General features: G+C 42.6%; 1 protein-coding gene across 1 annotated transcript in view; it reads right to left on the bottom strand.

Moving 5' to 3' along the window:
- The window catches only part of LOC144463620 (uncharacterized), a 474714-nt gene that overhangs the window by 59358 nt on the left and 402297 nt on the right, over nt 1-13059 (bottom strand). The gene's annotated exons all lie outside the window — the stretch shown is intronic.

Here is a 13059-nt window from a genome sequence, read left to right as displayed (position 1 = left end):
TGTGGTTGCACTTTAAAATATGCCCCGACAACCCCCAGAAAGCAGTGTGCCAGATTTGCCGAAGCAATTGGCATATTACGACTGAACAACAAATTTGGGAAAATGTTTCACAGTAAATCAGAGAATGGGGATATTATTGCCACTGGTTATTTGAAATGGATAAAGGTATCTTTTACTGGTGAGTTAAGAGAGAATAGCCTATATATCATGTAATTATAAAAGAAAATATCTCCGACAAGGAAATAGAAAGCCCGACGCACAATGGAGACCTGCTATTATCCTGCTTGGACACAGACGACTAAATTCTTTCAACAATGTGACTCAAAATAATGATAAAATAGATTTTATTGATGTAAAATATGCATTTTCCAGTTCCACCGGTCCGCTCTGAGTCTGGTGTCAGAGATACTTCTGATGCTCTGAGTTGCGCATCTGTTTGATTGTGCTGAAGTGTGCGCAGAGGGTTTTAATTTAGTGTTCAATCAAAAGTTAAACACTACTTATCACCAACCGTTAGTGTTTTTTTTTTTTTTTAATCTTTGGCTGTCCCCCAACATCACTGAAAATAACACATCATGCCCCCAGAAAAATCCAATATGAGCAGTGCTGAAAGTGAGTAAGTGAATACTCTGGGATTACATTTCACCATCTACCCTGACAGATGGCCTCTAATCTCAAATTACAAATTTCTTTCAGCAGGTGATGCTGAGGGTAGCTCTCTATACCCACCTTTAACAAAAACCATCGCCATGAACGACTCATTGATGCATAAATAAAATGAGATCAGTTACAACATAGACACATGCCAGTTTGGGTGGTGCTTTGTCCCTGTTGTCAGCATTGCACTGTCAGGGGAAAAAATGCATTTAAATTTTTTTTCCTAAATTTTCTTTAACAGTTGTTTAAACCATAGCCATAAAAGACTGCACTCATAACAAGAGAAAAAGAGGCAAATCCACTTAGAAGTAAGAATGAATTGATGTTTCAGACAGCAAAGAGAAAATAGGTTTTTCTATTCCAGCCATGTAAAAAAACTGAGACCAGAAAAGAGAACAAAAGTTCACAAGGAAGTGAGCACCTCCACTAATAATCCCTTCTGCCAGCTATTGCCTTAATTGTCAGAGTTGAGGTAATAACTGTACAAAGTGGAATAAACTGCAGTCCTGAAAGGGAAAAAAATAACTATTTTAGGTGGTTTATTCACGTTAATGTGATGAAAAGTGATTTATTTGGGCAGCAGCTTGGGTGGTGAACATATTGTGTCAGTAGCAGCAGCTGCACATTTGTTAAAAGTCCAGTAAGCAACACATTGTGGGATTTGATTTCATCTTGCTCTTTTGATGTGGAGCAGTTTCTATGTCATCTGGTCGGGGCTGATGAAGAGAATGCAGGGGGATCAATGTCACTGCTGCTGCTGTTGCTGCTGCTGGCCAGAAGTGCAGCTCATCCTCACATTTCTCAGCAGTTCCTAGCCTTGGTCCAAAGAGTCTATTTCAACAGTGAGAACTCCCACTATCTGCCAGAGCCAAATTCATGATTGATTGGCTCCTGCACAATATAGAGACAGAGAGAGGAGGAGGAGGGAAGACTAACTGGGTGCTGCGTGGTGGGCTTACCTGAACAAAAACATAATAATAGTTATGACATTAAAGAGACTGATCCAGCACATATCTGTACAGACAGGAGGGCCATTTCCAGGGAAGAAAGAAAACACACTCAAACCTAATCTCTGAACCATCTGGAACAATGCTACAACTGGGATCTGTAGTGATACTCAACTGCACAGGAAATTGAACTCTGGTGGGGTGAGTGAAACTAGAGTTACCGCCCCGCGGTTGTGTGCCTCTGTGCACCAGTCAAGTTTCTCTTAAAGGTTACATCCAGGTCTGTGAAAACGTTGAAAACATGGATGCTTCAGACACATCTTGCCCCTGGCAGCACAGAAGATCAATACAATCAGCACATTTTCAATGTAGACACCCAAGTTTAGTGAGCATCACAGCACAGCTAGCCATGCTCAAATGAAAAATGCCTTATCACAGAAAATATCACTCCGCCTTTATTTTAAACTACGCAGGAGCAACTAGCAAGAAACGCAGCTAGCTAACGATAGAACTGAAACGGCAGTATTGACCTGACACAAAATGGATAATTTTGCTGTTAATTTTGATCTATATGGTGGACTTAGTTTTGAGGAATGGCTGGAAGAAAATGAAAAGGAGAACATAACACCAAGAAACGAGAGATTTGCTGCTTTGTCGGGCGAGGAGCTCAATCAGTTAGAGAAGTTGAGGAATGAAGAGAGTACATTCAGATCAACATCTTGGGCTGTCAGATGTTTCCAGGACTATTTAAAACGCAGGAAACAAGCTGTGGATTTTGCAACTATAACAAAAGAAGATCTCAACAAGATTCTCCGTGAATTTTATGGTTCGGTTAGAAATAACCAGGGTCAGTATTACTCCATTAGTAGCTACGTCGGGTTGAGAGCTGGCATTAACTGCTTTATTAACGACCCTCCTCTTAGTCGCGCATGGTCTATCATGAAAGACAGTGAGTTCACTACGTCAAACAGTGTATTTACTGGGCTCGTAAAGTTTCTCAGGAAAGCAGGCCACGACAAAACTCAACATCATGCCGCCATCACCGAAGAGGACTTGATAATATTGAGGAACTCGGAAGCAATGAACCCAAACACACCACCGGGCTTGGTACACAAAGTCTGGTTCGACATCCAGTTACATTTTGGGAGGAGAGGAAAAGAGTGTTTGCGAAAACTTACACCACAGTCTTTCGCAATAAAATGAGATTCAACAGGTGGGTTAATCAAATAGGCTAAAGGACTTGCAAAGTGCCATTAATAGCACAATGATATCAAAATAATAACACTCCATAAAGAAGAAACGTGGTTAAATGTGTCTGATTACTGTTTTATTTCTGTCTTAAGGCAACAAATATGTGACGCTTACCTTCAATGAGGATACAAAAAACCACAAAGAACATCATGACAGAGATCGTCAAAGGAGTCGGGGGTTTATGTTTGAAGATCCAGGGAGTGAATTGTGCCCGGTTTCATCATTTGAAAAGTACCTGTCTAAAATCTCAAAAGAGGCTAAAGCTTTTTACCTCCATCCAAAAACAGGAGAAAAGTTAGGGGAGGTGTGGTACTCTTTGGAACCGATGGGTGTAAATTACCTAGGCTTCATGCTATCGCGCATCTCTAAAAATGCAGGCACATCAGTGATTTACACAAATCACAGCATCAGGAGCACTACCATCCAGAAACTGGCCGCTTGCGGACTGGAAACGAGAGAAATAATGGCCGTTAGCGGACACAAGTCGGAGAGTTCGTTACACAGCTACTGGGCACCTTCTCTAGATAATAGAAAACAATGGAGCAATATGCTGTGCACCAGCCGTGGAAACATCAGGCCGTCGGAGACCAGCCCCTCAAACACCTCTGCAGCATCACCTGCGAAACGGCTGAGATCCAGTATGGACTTTATGGATAACTGTTTCACCAACTGTTCTTTTAATGGCAGTCAGCAGTTCAATTTCTACAAATAACTCCTCCTTGATGAGTTACTGGATACTAAATGGTGTGTAAATATGATCCAGGACGACACATGTACGACCTCAAATACGAAAGACATAAGATAAAATAGTGACGTTGCATACAGGACTGAGATGTGTGTACAATAAAGTAGAAAATAAAAGTGTTATGTGGTTTAACAGTCTGGATGTTACCTGGCTAATATTTTCACCTTGTGGTAGCCTATATCAGTACAGTAGAAGAACAGTAAGATTAATATAGCTATTGTAGCCTATGCAGAATAAGCAGAAGTAATAAATATTTAGATGTAAGAGACAATGTAGTAAATGTCGCCTGAAAATGGATTATATAAACTATCAAATTGCTGATTAATGAAAGCATTATAATGGTTAATCATTGTAGATAAAGATCAGCTGTGTTGGTGAGCCGTTGACACGGCACCTGCTACCGTAACGTTACTAGCTTAAAATGACTGTAAAGTCGGCAGACGTAATAACCATATCAGTCCATGAAAAAATTATTTTTTCCAGCGGATATCTTAGTTACAACATGATTGAGCTAGCAAAGCAGTTGTGTGTTGCTATGTGTGGTATTTATTCAGTTTTGGGAAATTGCGATGTCTTGAAAGCATAAGCTGAAGTTGGCTGCAGCTGACAGGGACTAATTAACGCCAGATGTCATGTAATTCCATTGAAACGTGGACAAACACTAGCAACAAACTAAACTTTGAGATAGTAAGATTAGACATTTGTGTGAAGTGTTGTCATAGAGTAAGAATACTTGAGTTAAGGCCTTACACCACCAAATTCTAATCACTTTATTCTTCAGTCCAAGTCAACGTTTGAGTCAAATTTGAAAAAAATTCCCTTAAAGGTCCCACGGCATGAAAATTTAGCTTTATGTTTTTTAACATTAATATGAGTTCCCCTAGCCTGCCTATGGTCCCCCAGTGGCTAGAAATGGCGATAGATGTAAACCATCCCCTGCAGATCATTCTCCGTCTTTCAGAAAATGTAAGCTCAGACAGGCCAATCTGGAAACTTCCCTGTATGTCGTCATATGGGGAAAGGTTACCTCCCCTTTTTCTGCTTCGCCCTCCCTTGAGAAAATGAACTACACCCGTCTGAGCGCCATATTGTTATATCCTCACTGAGCATATCGAGACGTCATGGCTGGCAAATGAGCGGAGCACGGCAGTTACTCTGTGGTTGCATGTACACATGAACACAAAAGTTTATTTTTACTTGCTTCATCCGAGCCTCTGAAGACCCAGTGGATTGATTTTGTTTTTTCTGGAAATGCGCCGATACAACTTCCCAAAGTTTTGTATGTGTGCACCAAACATTTCACAGACGACTGTTTCCTCAACTTGGGCCAGTAAAGAGCTGACCTTACTGAACGTCTGATAATTAAGTCTGAATCAGTACCAACTCTCCTTGGCTCAGCTACAAACCTCGGACAAGTAAGTCAACTAACGCTATATCATTTTGTTGCTTTACTGTATAGTGTTACCTAGCTTGTTACCCTAAAAATGTGCCTGTAACATTAGCTCTGCAGATAACAGCTAACAGCTCAGTTAATCGTAAATGTAAAGGTAGATAGCATTAGGTATGTGTGAATAGAGCTCCGGTAGCTGACATCATGCAATCGCGGCATGTAACAGTCAAAATCAAAACAATACCATATTGGTAGGAAAGTGCGCTGTTCAACTGACTGCCAAGCATCGGCAAGCTAACAGCTATCTTGCCTCTGCTTCAGGCTGTACTCATATAAAAGTGAACCTGAAAGACGGCGGAAGTGGATTACTGCCATAACATGCATGAAGCAAGCAGAAGAAAACTGAGCGGTCGGAGCCCACAGGCGACGGATTCCGCTTGCGTAGTGATCACTTAATGTCAGGTACAGAATCCGACGTTTGACCTTTGAATTATGGCGAGAGATTGATCAAGTAATTGTAGATGTCGGGATACTGCAGTATTAGAAAATTGTCCGCTCTGGCTGTCTCAATACTCCTCAATTTCCTGGGCTTTAAAGTGCGAAGTGAACTCTGACGACCTGAAATCAGCACTGGTGCCATTCCAACCTGATCTCACAGAAATACGTGAAATGACCACGACCTCTTAACACCGCATTCTGTGGTGGCAGCACGTAATGGGTTGAAATTACGTGCTGCCACCATGAAAACAATGCCAATGTAAAGTCAATTAGGATCCTCTCCTGTGGTGGACACACGGATTCCCTGATTCAATTACGTCACGTCAACCTCGTTTTCCTCAATGATATCTTTAACATTCCTGTATACACACAAAAACGCGGAAGTGTTCTTGATATAATAATAATTATGATAATAACGTGATAGTTCGGCTGTACTAGATATTTGTTATAGCCTATTCAAATATTCAGTCCCAAAAACGCAGTTTCTAGAGAACTTGCTAAAATATCTGAAATTAACCATCATGCCTACTTTTTCTTAACATATTTCATCTAGGTGCAGTGCCATTACTAGTTCAGCTTTAGAATCAGAATCAGAATTTCCTTTACTGTCATCATACTGGTGCATGACGAAATTGTAGCAGCTTCCTCAGTACAGTGCATTGTCAAGTAGAAAAAAAGGATAGCATCTGTAAAAAAAATTAAGTAGTATAAAAGAATGGCATAGTAATAAAGGAGTCAAATAAAAAAATTAAAAGAGTCAAATAAATATAGGAGTCAAAAAGAATACACAGTAATATACAATGATGCACTCCCAAAAGTGCAAGTCCTGTAGTGCAAGGTAAAGTACACAGATATTGCACAGATTCGTTGATGTAAACAGTTATTCAGTAAGTTAACAATTTAACGGGTGATAAAAGCAGCAGTGGTTAGAGTGAGGAGTTGAGGGTTCTAATGGCCCAAGGATAAAAACTGTCTTTAAGTCTGTTGGTCCTGGATTTCAGGGACCTGAACCACCTTCCTGATGGCAGCAGTTTGAACAGACTCTGACCAGGGTGGGAGGGGTCTGCAGAGATCCTCTGTGCTCTGCTAAGACAGCGGGAGCGGGCAATGTCCATCAGGGGGGGCAGAGGGCAACCGATGATCTTTTCTGCCGTCCTGGTTACCCTCTGCAGAGCCTTCCTGTCTGCAGCTGAGCAGGCAGCAAACCATGCAGACACACAGTACATCAGCACTGACTCTACGGTGGCCTTATAGAAGGACACCAGCAGTTTCTCCTCCAGGTGGTGCCTCCGTAGCACTCGCAGAAAGTGGAGTCTCTGCTGGGCCTTCTTAATCAGTGCTGATGTGTTGATCATCCAGCTGAGGTCCTCTGAGATGTGTGACCCCAGGAACTTAAAGGAGGCCACTCTCTCCACACACTCTCCATAGATGGTGAGTGTAGCATGGTCCCCTCTCTGCTTCCTGAAGTCAAGGACCATTTCTTTGGTCTTTGTGGTGTTCAGCTCCAAGTTGTTTTTTGTGCACCACTCTGACAGCTCCTGTATTTCCTCTCTGTACGCTGACTCGTCCCCCCCGTGATCAAGCCAACCACAGTGGTATTGTCAGCGAACTTTATGATGGTATTCAAGGGGTGGATGGGAGTGCAGACAGAGGTGTAAAGGGTGTACAGGAGGGGGCTCAGTACACAGCCCTGGGGAGAGCCTGTGCTGAGCGTCAGAGTGGAGGAGTAGAGCTGACCCACCTTGACGACCTGTGGACGGTTGGTAAGAAAGTTCTTAATCCAGGAGCGGGGGGGGGGGGGGGGCAGGTTCGCCAGCTTCTCCACTAGTATATCAGGGATGATGGTGTTGAAAGCCGAGCTGTAATCGACAAACAACATCCTGACATAGGTCCCTGGGAGCTGCAAATGGCTCAGAGCCGTGTGCAGAGCTGTGGCGATGGCGTCCTCTGTTGAGCAGTTTGTGAGGGTCAAAGTTCCTGGGGAGACTGGCTTTGAGGTGTTAAAAGACAAGCTTCTCAAAGCACTTCATTACTACAGATGTCAGTGCTACCGGTCTGTAGTCCATGAGGTCCTTGATGGTTGTTTTCTTCGGCACCGGGATAATGGTGGCTGCCTTTATACAGGGTGGGACTTCAGCAAGAGACAGGGAGGTGTTAAAAATCCCTGTCAGGACTCCTGCCAGCTGGTCAGCACAAGAACGGAGCACTTTGCCCAGTACTCCATCCGGTCCAGCAGCTTTCCTCGGGTTAATCCCCAGCAGAACACGCCTCACCTGATGGACCTGGAGGTTGAGAGTATGGGGACTGGAGGGTTGTGGTTGGGGCATCAGCAGAGTTGTGGAACCGGACGCCTCGAAGCGAGCGAAGAAGTGGTTTAGTTCTTCTGCTAGCGAGGCATCCGTACTGGCTGCTGCAGCTGGTAAGCTGCCTTTATAGTTCGTCAGCTGCTGGATGCCTTGCCACACCCGCCTTGAGTTGTTGTCCTCTAGATGTGACTCCACTTTCCTCCTGTACTCCTCTTTGGCTGCTTTGATTCCTCTCCTGAGATCAGATCTTGCCGTGCTGTACAGAGCTCTGTCACCAGACTTGAAGGCCGCATTTCTGGCCCTCAGCAGAGCCCTAACAGCAGGAGTCATCCAGGGTTTCTGATTTGGGTAAACCTGGACCATCTTGCTCACAGTGACAGTGGCTGTACAGTGCTTAATATATGATAGTACAATGTCAGTGTGTACCTAAAGCTCTGGGTGTTCAAAAATCTTCCAGTCTGTGTTCAGGAAGCAATCCTGTAGCTGGTCGAGAGCTCCCTCAGGCCAGGTTAGTACTGTCTTTGTCTCTGGCTTAGCTTTCTTCCTGAAGGGGATGTAGGCAGGGACAAGGAGCAGGGAGAGGTGGTCAGACATGTCTAGATGGGGGAGGGGTACAGTTTTATATGCCTGTTTCAGGTTGGAGTAGACCTTGTCTAACGTGTTTTCCCCTCTGGTGGGACAATGCACATACTGTACAAATCTGGGTAACACAGATGTTAGACAGGCTCTATAAAAGTCTCCAGCTACTATGAAAGCCCCATCTGGGTGATCCCGCATCTGCCTGGTGATGATGTCATGCAGGAGCAAGAGGGCTATGCTAGCGTTAGCATCGGGTGGGATGTAAACAGCTGTTATGACTACCATCGTTAGCTCTCTAGGCAGATAGAAGGGCCTGCACACAACTGAGATAGCCTCCAAGTCCGGGCAGCAGTGGGTGTGAATAATTCTGCCGTTTGTGCACCAGTTGTTGTGTGTGTAGATACACAGTCCTCCTCCTTTACTCTTACCCCAGTCCGTGTTTCTGTCATGGCGGTGTAGGCTCCGGCCCGGTAGCTGAACAGCGGCATCGGGGATGAGCGGATGTAGCCACGATTCCGAGATAATAATCACACAGCAGTCCCGAATTGTGTTGTTACTCGCCAGCAGCAGCTGTAGTTCGTCTGTCTTGTGGACGATGGATCTGGCGTTAGTCAGGAAGATGCTTGGGATCGGTGGTTTGTGCGGCTGCCGCGCTAACCTGACTAGCAGTCCCGCTCTGCAGCCCCTCTTCTGTTTGCGGTGTCTCCGCCGGCGACGCCTTCTCGGTGGCCCGGTAACAAGCCAGGGAGAGCCCGGTGTTCTTGCTATTTCCTCTGGGATATTGTGCGACCGCTGAAGCTCGTAATCACTGTCTGGCTCGTAAAACCTACAGCCCGAAGTTCGGATTGGGTGTAGGAGAGTTTGTTTTCATTCACACAGTCGCACTCATACAGAAACACCCACACAATAGTAAATAACTTACTAGACATTTGATATATTCAGTAGATGTATCTTTTTATGACTCTATTTTACAACAAGCCGCAAAAAACCTACTGTCCCAAAAACGCCGTTTTTAGAGTACTATCTAAAATAACTACGATTAGCTAACATCCTTGCTTTTTTTCTTAACATAGTTCATCTAGGTGCAGTGTAATAACCAGTTCGGCTTTACTAGATATTAGATATATTCAGTAGATGTATCTTTTTACGACCCTATTTTACAGCAAGCCACAAACAAACCTACTGTCCCAAAAATGTTGCTTCTAGCGTATTAGCTAAAATATCGAAAATTAGCCGACATCTTTACTTTTTCTTAACATAGTTCATCTAGATGCAGTGCATAACTAGTTCAGCTTTACTAGATATTAGATATATTCAGTAGATATATCTTTTTACAGCCCTATTTAGAGCCCTACTTTGCAAATCAGAAGAACTACAACTATGTTGCTGATATGGGAACTGCCCATTGGTTCGACAGCCCATTGGTTCGACATCCCATTGTTCCAGCCATATTAAACTCATTGTTCCGAAGTACGTTCCGAAATCATCATGACGCCCTGTGGTTAAGGTCTGGTTAGGTTTAGGCACAAAAACCACTTGGTTAGGGTCAGGAAAAGATCATGGTGTGGGTTAAAATGAAAAAGAAAGTGGCAAACACATAAGCCGTGAGCCTGCTCCGCCTCAAGCTGGTCGCGGCGCACCATACGCCCGCCGTGAGCCGTTCAGCACCGCGGACAGTCGGACTAATGGGATGTCGAACCAATGGGCTGTCGAACCAATGACATGGACCCGCTGATATGTATCAAGCTGCATGGTGCGGTCCCAGGGAATTGTAGTTTTTAAAAAATCTAAGTGTTTTTCCTAGATTTGGAAGTTGTAAACACTGAATTGAGAGTACACTGTGGACTTTAAGGGGATGGTAAACACACTTGTGTAATCAGATTTTAAATATCTAATTTCTAAATAGGTGAAAATTAATTTTATCCATATTTTACCCATATCTGACAGCACCCCCAGTTGATGACTCCACTCACATGATAGTTGAGGTCAAGAGCTCTCTATAACAGTTGGTCCCATGTCTGTACCCCCTTTTGTTGCTGAGTTATAAGCCCTCAAACATGCACTGAGGTCAAGGTTCAAAGGTCAATGGCTGAAAGCAGGAGCCATGTAGAATCATCATATTGACATATGTTACGCTCCAGGTTGAGACCTTTCCAATGATGTATTTGGTTTAGCTCTATGACAAAGTTTTGATTTTTTCATTTTTGGACACAGCCATGCCAGGTGTAGTTTCAGAGAGCACTTTGATGGCCCAGTGTATAAAATGAGTTTTGTTTGTTTCTTTGCTTGTTTTTTTTAATCTTTTTTACTGTAGATAGTTACTAAAATGAGTCATCCTCAGATAATACAATACTACTAAAAAGTAAAACCAATAATAACAATAATGAAATAAGCAAAAATAATAAAATCATATTGAAATTTTAAAATCTATTTACAGAGTGGAATGGTAGCCTAATAGATAACTTAGATAATATTTATTATTGTTTCGACACTTTATTATTGCTTAGATACTATTTAGCCTATTATTGTATTTACTTTAGTATGTTCTACTTTTGAGTAATTTCCGAGAAGTTATGATAAAATGAAAAAAATATTACAGACTATAGATAGGAGACAACCTCTCCAATGTCTCATGTCAATTAATTGACACTATTTGTTTTCTTTTAATGATGCCTTTTTTTTTTTTTTTTCTGCTGTCTCCAGTTGAGAGTGGTGATTTGCTAAATACATTCTACAATTCTACAGTCTACATTCTGGTCTATAATATTGTTGGCTATATTACGCATTTTAATTAAAAAAAACAGAAGAATAAAAAAATAAACACCGAAATAATTACTGGAAACGTTTTTTTTATCGATACTCCTCTCTGACACACACACATTGAACACGTGATTGAATGAATGAATGAATGAACATTGGAAGTGGTTCAGCCACAGTCCCGCTGGCTGGTGCGGTCACATTGAGATTACATTTGTTTTTTATTACTAACAAAATGTTTTTTTATTTACCGTATGAATGGAAAAATAAATATTGGGAAACGAAAATATGCTTTGGTGTACTTTTACAGAGTTTTGCAATATGTATAGCCTACCTGTATCAAAATGTATAATTTTCAGCAGCGGTTTGTGTGACAGCTGCCACGGCCGGAGGTATAACCAGCGGGGCAGCCGCTGGTTCTGTGGCACTGGCTTGGGATCCGCTCTCCCCTGGTGGAGTGGAGGGTGGCTGGGTTGCCAGGGGAGGACGGCTCCATGTGATGGTGTTTCCTCTCTGGTTCTTCCATGCTCAGCCTTATTTTTTTCTTCTTATTTATTTATATATTAGTGGCGTTTGGATTCGGTTACGGCAGACGGACGGCAATCTGAAATGGAATGAAGCCCACAGACGGCAGACAGTAGCTACAAAATAGTAGTGGAACACGCCCCATCCGTCCACAGCACAATTTAAGCTTTAGGCTTTAAGCCCTATGCTATCAAATGCTGGCAAAATACATTTATTTTATTTTATGGCCTTGACATTAACCTGTCATATTGTTGAGTTATCAAGGACACATCCGTGTATTTGTGTGTATACAGGAATGTTAAAGATATCATTGAGGAAAACGAGGTTGACGTGGTGTAATTGAATCAGGGAATCCATGTGTCCACCACGGGAGAGGATCCTAATCGACTTTACATTGGCATTGTTTCCGTGGTACCGACACGTAATTTCAACCCATTACGTGCTGCTACCACGGAATGCGGTGTTAAGAGGTCGTGGTCATTTCATGTATTTCTGTGAGATCAGGTTGTACCATTCATTTTCACTCAAGACTTGACTGCCAACATGGCGGTGTAAAGAAACCGAATCACGTGACTTCCGGAGCTCATTCACTGTAAAGCGAGCATTGTACACTTCTTTGTTATTTGGATAGCCATCCTGCTGTTGGTGTTATGGCGCCTTTCCCCTCATTGAAATGACTATGAGTGTGTACCTCTGCAAACCAGGGTGATCGGATAAGAATGGGCAAAATTCGAGACGCCTAAAACAGCAACGGGGCTGCAGGCACTGACCTCAACAATAGCCGTATCTGTGGTGATAGGCCTAATGAATTCACTAAACATGTTTATCTTCTATTTCTTACAACTTGCACTTCGAAGATATACAAAGTAATAATTTGAGTACTAGTTTGACCTCGTTTTTTTCTACACGGGCCAGCACATCAAGTGCTTACATTCAGCTGCCTCTCTCAAGGGACGTTGCCTGCCAGACAGACCAACTGGAAACAGATACTGTAGGCACACAGCTATCCTTAAGAACTCTGCAGCCCCACTTTAGAAGTGAAGGTATGTACTATCCACCTTCAGTACATTTACTTTTGATGTAGTTAGTAAGTATTCTGGCTTTTTTCTTTGCTTTCATTATGTGTTTCATTATCTGTGTGTGAGAGTGAAGATGTATGTGTGGCTCATCAGAACTTTCATCATTTTTATAAATTGTATGGCATTCTAACATAAAGGATTAGTCTCAGTGAGACTGTTGTTTTTTTATAGCATTACTTTTAGGATTGTTTATGTGCATAAAGATTAATAAACAAGCTGCGAAGAGTGTGATGGTTTAAAGTACAGTCCAGATGAAAGCTCAATCTGTTTAACGCAAAATGTGTTTTACTTTCTTTGTGGTTTGATATAGAGAAGATTCATCCAC

The sequence above is a fragment of the Epinephelus lanceolatus genome, chromosome 1 (genome assembly GCF_041903045.1).
Source record: "Epinephelus lanceolatus isolate andai-2023 chromosome 1, ASM4190304v1, whole genome shotgun sequence".
Lineage (NCBI taxonomy): Eukaryota > Metazoa > Chordata > Actinopteri > Perciformes > Serranidae > Epinephelus > Epinephelus lanceolatus.
Note: the sequence above shows the minus strand (reverse complement) of the source record. Positions and strands in the feature narration are given on the sequence as shown.